We start from the raw sequence: 12,845 nt of genomic DNA on the forward strand, positions 1-12,845 counted from the left end.
ACATTATGTTTGACACATAAAAACATCTTCCTTAATTAACCCATTAATCACAGGTTCCTTTACGTAATTTAGGGCACAGACACGAAGACAAGATAAAACAAGATCAAACACTTCCTTAACTTATCTTCAGATTAAAGTTTGTCTCACACCCATACAGGAGAATTAAGTGTCCCTTTCTACCTCCGCAGAAACAATCCTTCCGTATCTCAGAATACCTCAAGTATCATGCCCGAAGGCTATCCTAGAAATCTACAGGATTGTTGCTCCAAGTTCCGCCTGTAGCCTAGTACACGGGCCTCGAGATCCCATCTCGAGTCTTGTTGGTCTCTTGTGCGGGATTCAGAGGCAAGGGATTTACAGCCAGAGCCTCCCCTGGCACCCAAGAGTCCTCCCGCTCCAAGCAGCACCCACGGAGAGACCTCTCGCGGTGGGTTAGGTCCATATACCCGGCGCAGCTAACAACCCCCTTGGATAGGGCCAAGCAGACAATCTGAGGTAGCTATTCCTGCCTTTTCCTACAGGCTTTTAACCTGAAGCATTAAGTGTTTTCCCTTGAATTAGTTCCTTGAGCAAAGGAGATCAAATAATGTATTTAAGTGTACAATCACAAACATTTCGGAGGCCGTTTGTACAACCAACTGCTAAGATGTGATTCCTTTTTTCCCGGATGCTCCTAGCATCCGATCCTGGGATCGTTTGTGACTTGGGGAGATCCCAATAATCTCAAACAAGATCATGCAAGCAAATGTTCTTGGTAAGTTAACTTATTTTTTACTTGCTCTTTCCCTTGGGTTTTACCTTAATATGGTATCTTAACCGTAACCCAAAGCATTAAATGGTCAACCAAGGCAATGGACATGCCTTTATTCACAACCCAATCAAGGGTCTTTTGTTCTTCCAGTTCTAACCAAGCTTAGTTAATACACTTGGAAACGCAAGACTCCTCATCTAGGCCTTTAGGATACAGTTTAGATGCATGCCACCCTTTCATCTCTCTTAGTGTAGTACTATACAGAGTTTTCTAATCATCCTTACCCATCATGCAGATGGTGCATTTAGTATATTTGTACATCCTAAACAACCTTTAACTCTGGCAATGAATACTTATTCCTAATGCACTGGATCACATGTGACTTGCATATATGAAAGTCTAGGTTTTTATCCATCGCTGCAATTGCATCTTACAAACAGAAACTATCATTTCATGTGTTCCTTTTAATCATGATTGCAAAGCATAAATTCTAAATGACTATTCATGCACTGAATTGGTTTGAAAGGTATTATTTTATGTGAAATAATGCAAAAACCTTATCATTCTATGTGTGTAAAAGCTATCATTCCATGCATATAAACTTGTGCAAACTCCATATTCTACTATTTCATGCATGCAACCTAGCACTTAGGGTAGACAAAAAGTCCTAAGGCTTGTTCTTGTCCCATGCGTGTAGCTACAGAATATGCTTAATCAATATTGATTATAAAACCTAGGATATTCAAAAAGAACCTAGATTTGATTCGTGATCGTAGGGGCATTTGTCGCATTGGTCGCTCCACTTGCCTCTCCCGCATTTCCAGTGCCAATGGTACATTTGGCACTTATACTTCCCGCGACTCTCTTTTTGGGAGTCATTTCCACGCGGAGTTAGGATAGTCCAGTCCTTAACGGCCTTCAAGATGACCGGCTCGGGAAGGAAAGGTCGTGGGAAGGGGTTCTTCGTCGATGAGGGGTTGACTTGAGTGTGGCTTCTCGAATCTTCACCACTCACTAACTCTCTCTATCTCTCTCTCTCTCTCTCTCTCTCTCTTCTTCTCTTCTCCTTCTCTCTCTCTCTCTCTCTTCTTCTCTTCTCCTTCTCTCTCTCTCTCCCTCTTCTTCCCCTTTTCTTCTCTCCTTCTCCTACTCTCTCTCTTCTTCTTCTCTTCTTCTTCTCCTACTCTCTCTCCCTCTCCTTCTCTTCTTCTCTCTCTCTCTCTCCTTCTACCTCTTCTTCTTTTTCTTCTTCTTCTTCCTCTTCTTCTCTCTTCTCTCCTTCTACCTCTTTTGCTACTACTTCTTCTTCTTCTCTCTTCTCTCCTTCTACCTCTTCTACTACTTCTTCACTTCTCCTTCTCCTTGTACTTCTCTCTTCTCTTCTTCTACCTCTTCTACTTCTCCTTCTCCTTCTCTCTCTCTCCCTCTTTCTCTCCTTCTCTTCTTCTTCTTCTCTCCTTCTCCTTCTCTTCCTCTTCTTCTCTTCTTCTCTTCTTCTCTACTCTCTCCCTCTCCTTCTTCTTCTCTCCTTCTCCTACTCTCTCTCTCCCTCTTTCTCTCTCTCTCTCTTCACGGGAAAGCATAGGACGGTGTCGTTGTTTGCACAAGCTGGAGGAGGGGGCACGTTTAGTGACGAGGGGGGGAGCCGTGCTACAGTCCGAGAGCCAGGGAGGGGGCGTTGTACCTAGGCGGAGCAGTCCACAATGGAGAGGTGATGAGCACGAGGGCGGGAGGACTTGCGTGCGGCAACTAGGGTACTGTCTACATGAGGGACGGGGAGGGTCACCTTATATGGCAAAGGGGGAGGTGGTAAGGGGGGGGAGGAGTCGGCGCTCCCCGCCACCTAGGCAGTTGCATGCCCCCCATCACACACTTTCCACTCCCTCTCTCTCCTCGACGTGATGTCGATGGCGAGAGAGGGAGGCATAAAAAATTTGAATGAAAGTTAATAAAATTAAAAAGGGGGGTTCTCATGGGGGGGAAGTACGGGGGTCGGGGGAGATATTACATCCTCTCCCCCTTAAAGAAATCAAGATGTCCTCATCTTGAGAGAACTGGGGAAGACAAGCACTAATGGGCTTATGACCTGTGGGTTAGGACCCACAATGCATCCGCTGCGCAACTCTAATCATGTAGTACTCAATCCTTTAACGTTTTTTACTTTGATACCAATTGTAACGTGCTCACCCCTCAAAATTGCGGGACAGGTCCTAGTAGCCCATTGAGAGATCAATCTAGAGATGCCGGCCGGCACTCCCAAGGAACGACACGGGGTTTGCCAACTAGGGTCTCTCGAGTGTGCCTCGCAACGGAACTTATCCGGCCATTCCCACTAGGATCGACCTGAAGTTTGAGTTCCTAGCAGTCGAGTCTTCCTAAAATCCTTCTAGTATCGGTTGGCAGCTGCTCCACTTTGCGTAGATGCAACTAGACCCAAATCAACTCATATCGTACTTGGTTCAAAGAGAATGGGAAACGAGAGGGAGGCATTGCTCGACCTCTCTGCACGTAGGGCATAGTCCCATTCGGATCCCCTAAAATTGTATGAAACATGGTTTCAACTTACAAGTTCTAAGATCCTTGTCTAACTAACGTTTGGATCAAATAAATTCCATTGAGGAAAGCTCTCGGCTAACCGAGATCACCCTTCTATAGGATAGACCCATTGGTCACATCCACCACGCTTCCCTCAAGGGTTGTTTTAGTTATCTAATTACCTACCACATTATGTTTGATACATAAAAGCATCTTTCTTAATTAATGCGTTAATCATAGGTTCCTTTACGTAATTTAAGATACAGACATGAAGACAAGATAAAACAATATCAAACACTTCCTTAACTTATCTTCATATTAAAGTTTGTCTCCCACCCATACAGGAGAATTAAGTGTCCCTTTCTGCTTCCGCAGAAACAATCCTTCCGTATTGCAGAATACCTCAAGTATCATGCCTGAAGGCTATCCCAGCAATCTACAGGATTGCAGCTCCAAGTTTCTCTTGTAGACTAGTACACGGGCCTCGAGATTCCATCTCAAGTTATGTCGGCCTCTTGTGCGGGATTCGGAGGCAAGGGATTTACAGCCAGAGCCTCCCCTGGCACCCAAGCGTCCTCCCACTCCAAGCAGTGCCACAGAGAGACCTCTCGCAGTGGGTTAGGTCCATATATGCAGTGCAGCTAACAACCCCCTTGGATAGGGCCAGGTAGATAGTCGGAGGTAACTGTTCTTGCCTCTCCCTACAGGCTTTTAACATGAAGTATTAAGTGTTTTCGCTATAGGCTTTTAACTGTTCCTGCCTCTCTCTACAGGCTTTTAACCTGAAGCATTAAGTGTAAACAAAAAGTCCTAAGGCTTGTAGGGAGAACTTAGGGTAAACAAAAAGTCCTAAGGCTTGTTCTTGTCCCATGCATGTAGCTACAAAATATGATTAATCAATATTGATTATAAAACCTAGGATATTAAAAAGGAACTTGGGTTTGATTCATGATCATAGGGGAATTTGTCGCATTGGTCACTCCGCTTGCCTTTCCCGCATTTCCAGTGCCAATGGTAGCTTTGGCACTTACACTTCCCGCGACTCTCTTTTTGGGAGCTTGATGGGACTTGAAATGGGCCGGCACTGGCTATAGCACTAGCCGGTTCTCATGCTCATGACACACAAACACCCTCACGGCCTCGCGGACCAGGAGCGTCAATCTAATGCTAAAGGACAAACTTCCCTAAAGCTTAATTCATGTGTTTATAGTTTATAGTCCAACGTTTCCCTTAAACTCCTCAAAGGGAGAACCCTTACACATTGGCAATGCCATGATCACACACATATGGAGGCTACCTCTCGGTAGAAACACCATGGCCCCACTGCAGTTCTCCTACATCGTAGGGATTGGCCCTTTGATGCGCTGCTAAATATATAACACAAACGAACACAAACTCCTCTCTTTTATATTTCTCGTATTTCTAGGAGATATACCATGTGTCCTCACTTAACAGTCCCTTAGGAAACTGACCCTTTACTTGACGGCAAGGGATAACCTCACACTCTCAATCGTGGGTCAAATTCCTAAGAAAACAATTGCTATGCAATCCAGGAGATTTTCCTTTGATACTATGAACTATGCATAGTGCATAATGTGAATGGTTTAGTGCACAAACAAAAAGAAAATCAGCATTGTGCATCATGCAAAACCAATATTTCATGATTTCCATGCTAACGTTTATGTATTGAAACAAGGAGAGACACTGAGCCTTACGCTCATGCTGCCTTTTCCTTTATTTTAAAACAACCTCCTATGGCAATTATGCAACACATAAATCAGATTTTAATTCGTATGTTGGTGCTCAACCTCCCCTCTCACCCTACCGTTTAATGTTTTGCATTCGTTGATAGGTGAAAGAGTCATTTTATGTGTATTTCTTTATAGAGAAAGCGATAAACACTGACAGAAACATAGAAACGAGGGTAAACCGAGGCCAACCTCGTGCTCTACCTTCATTATACATTGCACAAACACTTATGTAATTTTCTAAAATTTTTCTTTTATCGTTTTCTAATTTTTTCCCATTTAAAACCCATTTTTATCATTTTTTGGTATTTTTCCTCTATTTTCTTCAATAAAAAATGACTAAAAATTAAGATTTATTATGTGTTGTGGCCCTTAGGTTTCTTGACAGTAAAATTTTAGGTTTTATTGATATTATATCTCATACTTCCCCTTTATTTTGCAAAAAACCCCCATTTTACCCCTTAAACGCATGTTTTACGGGTTTTAGACCATTAGTTTCAGCCATATCACTTATGATTTTTTGATTTTTAGAGCATAAAATGATCAAAAACATAGCAAAAAACATCATGATGCATAATCAGCCCATGGGAACAATAGTTCATAAATCAAATAGAATAAAAAACCATTTTTCCTTCATAAAATTTGAATTCCCGCTTAGGCTTTGTGTCTCAGGATCTCGGTTTTGGTACGGGACTACGGGTCAGCCCTCATTCAATGTCCACCATCTTCAAGATCAGAAATCTTCATGTCTTCATTGATCCGGAAGCAATCCAGTTCCAACCGAACAAGCTTTCCTCCATCATTCTTCATTTTCCTCTTGCACACAAGAACAGCCCCTTAGGAGGAGAGAGGGAGGAGAGAGAAAGACTAGAATCAGAATTCTCCATCCAGGCCATCATTGCTTGAGTGAAGCACGGTGAAATGATCAGCAAACAGAGGGGAATCAAGGCCCATGATCAATTGGGTGGGTTGTATGCAACCCCCACGCCATGATAAGAGAGGAGGAGGCGCATTTTTTGGCGCTTCCTAGTGCCTCCTCTCTCCACGTTTTCTTCTTCTTCTTGCATGAAAGTTTCGTGGTACATTAAAATGTTGGGCTCCCAAAGGTCATGCCCACTTGGCCTCTCTAATGTCCACCCCTTCGCATCTTGACCAGTTTCTTGGTCATTTCCCCATCCGGGCTCTGATTTGAGTGCTGTAAATTTCTAGGTGTCCGGCTTGACATCTCGCATTGGTCGAAAACTCCTGACAACCCGCACGGTAGTCTGAAAAATTATCAAAAATCAACAAGTGTCGCTAGGGTGCCTTTTAAGAGTCCTATCTCAATTGGTGCTTAAAATCGTCCTAGCTAGAGCCACTGCCTTCGATGTTGAATAAATTTTCCCTAAATTTCAGATTTTTTAGCAAATTTTAGGCACATCCCGAGCTCAAAACTCCGCTCTCATTGGCGACCACGGGTGATGGGACCTAAAACAGGCTGGCACTGGCTCATGCACTAACTGGACCTCTATCATGCGCTCAACAACCCCACGGCCTCGCAGCCAGGAGCGTTGATGACACATACATCATCTTCCTAAACATCTTGCATTTCTACCACGTATCGTAGTCCAACTCTAACCCAATTAACACTCCTTAGAGGGAGTCCGTGGCACATTGCCCAATGGCACGAAGTACAAACATAGGAGGTCCTCCCACGGCAGGCTATCGCTACCTCACTGTGACTCTCCTACATCTTGGGGATTGGCCCCTCGATGCATCACTAAACATATATAACACTTCGCACATAGTTCTCTCAAGGTACCAATTACTCGTATCCAGGAATGTACCATTTTCCTCACTTTCTTTCCCCTAGGACCTACGTCTACCTACAGCTTGGGATATCCTCTCTCTCTCTCTCAACGCAGGTCATGTTCCTCAAGAAAGCAATTGTCATGCATCCAGGAGTTCCTGATACCTTTAAGTTTCCTTATGATTTATGCAAGTAGTGAATGCCCACGTGCTCAAACAAAGAAAAATCAGCATTGTGCACACGTGGAAAACATTTCTTTCAATAATTTTGACTATCGCTCGTAAGCGACGTTGCATGAATCTAGCACCGAGAAACCCTCGTGCTACTAGGTTCTTAATTTTTAATTAATGATCGATCTATATGATATGCATAGATGAAAACAATCAGCCTTTTCTTTCTCTCAGCACTTAAACACCACTCTCATTCTCTTTAATCCCTCACTGTTTAGATTGTGCACTATTGATCGATTTAGGGTTCATTTTCCACATTTTTTTTGTGTATAAACGCACAAAAAACCACACTAGAACACAAATGTGGGGCTGAACTGAGGCAAATCCTCATGCTTCAAACCCCACAACCATTCACAAACATGGTTCTTATTTTTCATTAATTTTCGGCACTCAAAATCCATTTTTTCCCTTATTTTTCTCCATTTTCCCTATTTTTCTTGCATTTTTTGCAATATTAAATGACTAAAAATACAAAATGAGTTGTGGGCTGTGGCCCTTAGGTTCATTTGTAGCAAAAACACAAATTTAGTTGGTGTGTCTTATTTATTTTTTTTCTATTTTTATGCCCAAAAACCACCATTTTCCCTTGTTTTCATCTTTTGCATGTTTTATTTCACTATTTCCAGCCATACAACAAATGAATCTCTAATTTTTTTAATGATAAACTGATAGCAACCATTACAAAGATCATTGTATTTAAATATCAGTCCATAGAAACAATTTTCCATGAAGCAAATTGCATAAAAACACCATTTTTCTTTATGAAAAGTATATTACCGTATTTTGCGGGTTTTTATTTGACGTGCCTCATGACTGGTTTCCAACCATCATTTCAGTCCAGAATCAGCAATTTATCTTCATCCTGCATCGCGGAGCAATCCCCCTTCGATTGGGCTGTTGAGATATCGAGCTCCACTCGTGATATGCCAGGGTGACCGTTGTGCATTTATGTCACCGACGTGTTAGTTGCAGATGCGGTTGGTACACCGCCCATGAATAATAGCTACATGATAGCTATCCTTATCTACTCTAGTTCGTGGCTTGGTTAGTATGCCACCTTAGTTAGTTGAGTTTGGTTTGAGACCCATATATAGGGTTCTTCTATTTCTTTGTATTAGAGTTCTTTTGGCTTACACAACTAAGAAGAGGAAAACTGTTTTCAGCCTCCACCCTTGTGTGTATTCCCCCATTGTGCAAGCAAGAAAGCTACAAGTGAGACTCCTTCCTTCTCTCCCACAATCTTGACATGGTATCAGAGCCTTGTTCGTGGTAAGGAGCTCAAGAAAGCAAGCTAAGCTCACGGTGTTCTGCCACTGTTCTACAAGTCGGTGAAAAGTTACTGTAGAAATTGCATCGTATGCTTGTGCGCAGAGACATTGGGAGTTTCAGAATCATCCTTGGTTCCTGTTTATGCAAAATCGTCACTAGGAAGTGACTGTGTGGTCAAATACCACTTTCGCCAGTTTTGCAGATTTGCCCTTGTGAGGGTGAAGCTGTGTTTTTTGCAGTGACAGAATTTTTTGCAGTATTCTGTAATGGCGTCTGATTCTCTTTCACAGATTGTCACTGAAAAGCTTGACAAGAACAACTTCCAGGCATGGAAGTTTAGAATGACGAATTTCCTTATGGGAAAAGGATATTGGGAATTTGTTGCAGGAAATGAAGAAGAACCAGTTCTTCCTGATGTTCCCAATCAACAGCAAATGCAGGCATTTAAAGCATGGCATGAGAGAGCCAAGAAAGTTATGTACTGGTTGTCTATCAGTATTTCAGACTCTATGATTGTGCATATTCAGGATGCAAGTACGCCAAAGGAGGCATGGGATACTTTGTCAAAAATGTATAGCACAAATACGCAAGCTAGGAAAATGCAGCTCAAGCAAGAGTTGCATAATGTGCAAAGAGAAAATATGAGCATCAATGACTTCCACATGAAGATGATGATTTAGTTTATGTGACCTTGAATGGTCTAGGAAAGGATTATGCACAGTTCCGAACATCCATTTCCGTCCGTGAAAGATTTCCTGATTTTGAGGAGTTGATTGCTTTTCTAATTTCTGAGGAGCAGAGAAATGGTGGTGCATCTTCTTTAGGAGGAACTTCAAAAGAAGCTGTCTTCTACTCAAATGCTGGAAGAGGTAGAGGCAGAGGTAGAGGAGGACGATTTGGAGGCCGTGGTAGAAATCAGAATATGCAGCAATCTCAAGAAAACCAGTCCTATGGAGGAGGACGTGGTAACTCTAGAGGCAGGGGGAGCCAAAGAGGTCGTGGTGGATGGCAAAGAGGTCAAAATGCAAACAATAATGTTGAATGCTACTACTGTGGTAAAATGGGTCATATGGCTAAAGACTGCTATAAAAAGCAGAATGACATCATAAATGGAAAGCTGCAACAAGGGAATTATGCATCTTCTAGTAGACAGGGTGATGACATAAATGAGCATTTGTTTATGGTGCAGCACATGAACAATTCTGTGACAAGTGCAGAAGAAAGCAATGATGTATGGTATGTTGACTCAGGTGCATCAAACCACATGACAGGTCATGCAGAATGGATGGAGGATGCAAGGAAAATGAAAAAACCAGGATTTGTGGAGACTGGTGATGATACTGCACATCCTATTGTGCAGATTGGAAAAATTCCCTTGTCTATGCAGGATGGGAAAAAGAAATACCTGTCCGATGTATTTCATGTCCCGAATATCACCAAGAATCTAGTTTCTGTTGGTCAAATGGTTGAACAAGGCTTGCAGGTTAGATTTAATCCTCATGGATGCTTTGTTGAGGATATGAAAAATAAAGGTCGCTTGATAGCAAAAGGAAAGAAGAAGGGCAGGATGTTTACGTTGGATGCAGACATGTCTGAATTGAGTGCAGCAATGTTTGCACATGGGACCGGTGTAGTTGCAGATATTGATATCTGGCATAAACGCATTGGTCATGTTAATGTACAGCAACTTAAATCAATGCAGGCCCAAAATATTGTTGCAGGATTGCCTAAATTCAAGGTTGCAGAAATGCATAAGGTATGTGAAGCCTGTCAGTTTGGAAAACAGGCAAGGAAACCATTTCCTAGACATGTTCAAGAGAGTAAGAAGCCATTGGAATTAATCCACTCTGATGTGTGGACTACTAAAGCTGCATCTCTTGGAGGCTGTCATTATTTTGTCAGTTTTATTGATGACTATAGCAGAAAAGTTTGGGTGTATTTTATGAAGAAGAAAAGTGAAGTTTTTGGGCATTTCAAAACTCTTAAAGCTATGGTTGAAAAAGAAACAGACCTGCAAATAAAATGCCTAAGGTCAGATGGAGGGGGAGAGTACCTCTCAAATGAGTATGCAAGGTTCTTGCAGAAGCATGGCATAAAGCAGCAATATTCATGCAGTCATACCCCACAGCAAAATGGAATTGCAAAAAGAAAAAATAGATATATTGGAGAGGTGTCTCGTGCCATGCTCAATGAAAAAGACCTGCCAGATTTTTATTGGGCTGAAGCAGTTGCTACAGCAGTCTACATAATGAACAGGACTCCCACTGCAGCAATACATGGAATGACTCCAGAGGAGAGGTATACTGGTAGGAAACCAGATATTTCTCATCTGAAAATTTTTGGTTGCATTGCCTATGTACATGTGCCAGATGAGTTGAGATCCAAGTTGGATCCAAAAGCTGAGAAGTGCATCTTTATTGGTTACTCTCTGCAGCAAAAAGGGTATAGATGCTATAACCCTTCTACTCGTAAGTTTACAGTGAGTAGAGATGTTGTTTTTGATGAGATGAGTAGCTGGTATAAACCAGTAAATGTGATTGATGATGTAGATGCACAAAATGGTAATGCTGCACAGAATTCACAGCAGCAGTCACAAAATATTAGTGGACCTGGAGCGTCCTCTACCAGTGGTTCACATTCTTCGCCATGGACAGGCAAATTGAGATCAGGAGAATCTTCTTAAAGTAATGCAGATAGTGGTATGCAGGTATCACGAAAAGGAAAAGAGAAGGTTGATCAGCCCATGTTTGATGTGAATGCAGGTCACTCTTATGTGGATGGTGAATCCAGTGGCTCAGAACAGAGCATTGATGATGAGTTGGGTATTCCTTCTATTGTTACACCTGGAGTAAGGAAGACCAGGGATGTTTTGAGAGCACCTGGGAGTGAACCCACTTTGCGCAGGTCTACTAGAGTTAGGTATCCTGTGGATAGGCTGAAATATGATGGATTTACAGCCATTCACTATGCATATATGGTTAAAGTGATACATGAACCAGAACCCACTTCTTTTGAGGAAGCCATGGGAAAAGAAAAATGGGAGAAAGCCATGGATGAAGAAATGGATGCCTTGGAAGCAAATGCTACATGGGAATTGGTACCTTTGCCTAAAGGTAAGAATTCAATTGGCTGTAAGTGGGTTTATAAGGTGAAGCACAATGCAGATGGTTCTGTGAACAGATACAAGGCAAGATTAGTAGTCAAGGGGTATGCACAAACATATGGCATTGACTATGAAGAAACATTCAGTCCGGTTGCAAGGATGGCAACCGTAAGAGCAGTCATTGCTATGGCTGCATCAAAGGGATGGTCTTTACATCAGATGGATGTAAAGAATGCCTTCTTGCATGGTGATTTGCAAGAAGAGGTCTATATGGAGTAGTCACCAGGTTATGTGCATGATGTTCATCCTCAGTTTGTTTTCAGGTTGAAGAAAGCATTGTATGGCTTGAAGCAAGCACCTAGAGCATGGTCTGACAAGATAGGATAGTATCTTGTCACTATTGGCTTTCAGATTTCCAAGGCAGATTTCTCACTTTATGTGAGAAAAACAGAGAAAGGTATTATGCTACTTGTCATTTATGTTGATGATTTGATTATGACAGGTGACAGTGATGAAGATATCCTTCATGTGAAAATGCTATTGAAGCAGAAGTTTGAGATGAAGGATTTGGGAGAGCTGCGTTATTTTTTGGGTATTGAGGTGATTAGATCACCAAGTGGGATACAGCTCTTGCAGAGGCAGTATGGATTTGACATGCTGTCCAAATATGGGATGACAGGCTGTAAGCCTATTTTAGTTCCTTTGGAGCAGAATGTGAAGCTGAGCGCAGATGCAGGTGAGCTTCTGGAAGACCCTACTATGTACAGACGCATAGTAGGAAGCTTGATTTATATGACTATTACCAGGCCAGATTTGAGCTATGCTGTTGGATTGGTAAGTCAGTTTATGCAGGCTCCAAGGAAATCGCATTTGGATGCAGCTAGACGCATACTCAGGTATGTGAAGTCCACATTGCAGTATGGACTATTTTATGAGACTGGGGTTCAGATACAGTTGCATGGATACACTGATGCTGATTGGGCTGGTAGCATTTCTGATAGACGATCTACCAGTGGATATGTGTTCTCTTTTGGGAGTGCTGCAGTCACTTGGAGCAGCAAGAAACAACCTACAGTTGCCTTGTCGAGCACAGAGGCTGAGTACAGGGGTGCAGCAATGGCTGCATGTGAGGTAGCTTGGTTGCATAAGCTACTTTATGATATGCATCAGTCTACAGATGGGCCAGTTGTCATTTATTGTGACAACATGAGTAGTATACACTTGGCAAATAACCCAGTCTATCATGCTAGAACAAAGCACATTGAGGTGCATTATCACTATGTGCGGGAGAGGGTTTTACTAGGTCTTATTGATCTAGTTTATGTCAGCACAGAGGATCAGGTAGCTGACATATTCACGAAGGCATTGGGTGCAGAGAAGCTGCGCAAGTTCAGAGACCTGCTTGGTGTGCAGGAATTGG

This window comes from Lygodium microphyllum, chromosome 15, assembly GCF_053477565.2.
Source record: "Lygodium microphyllum isolate KBCC chromosome 15, Lygodium_microphyllum_v1.1.10, whole genome shotgun sequence".
Taxonomy (NCBI): Eukaryota; Viridiplantae; Streptophyta; class Polypodiopsida; order Schizaeales; family Lygodiaceae; genus Lygodium; species Lygodium microphyllum.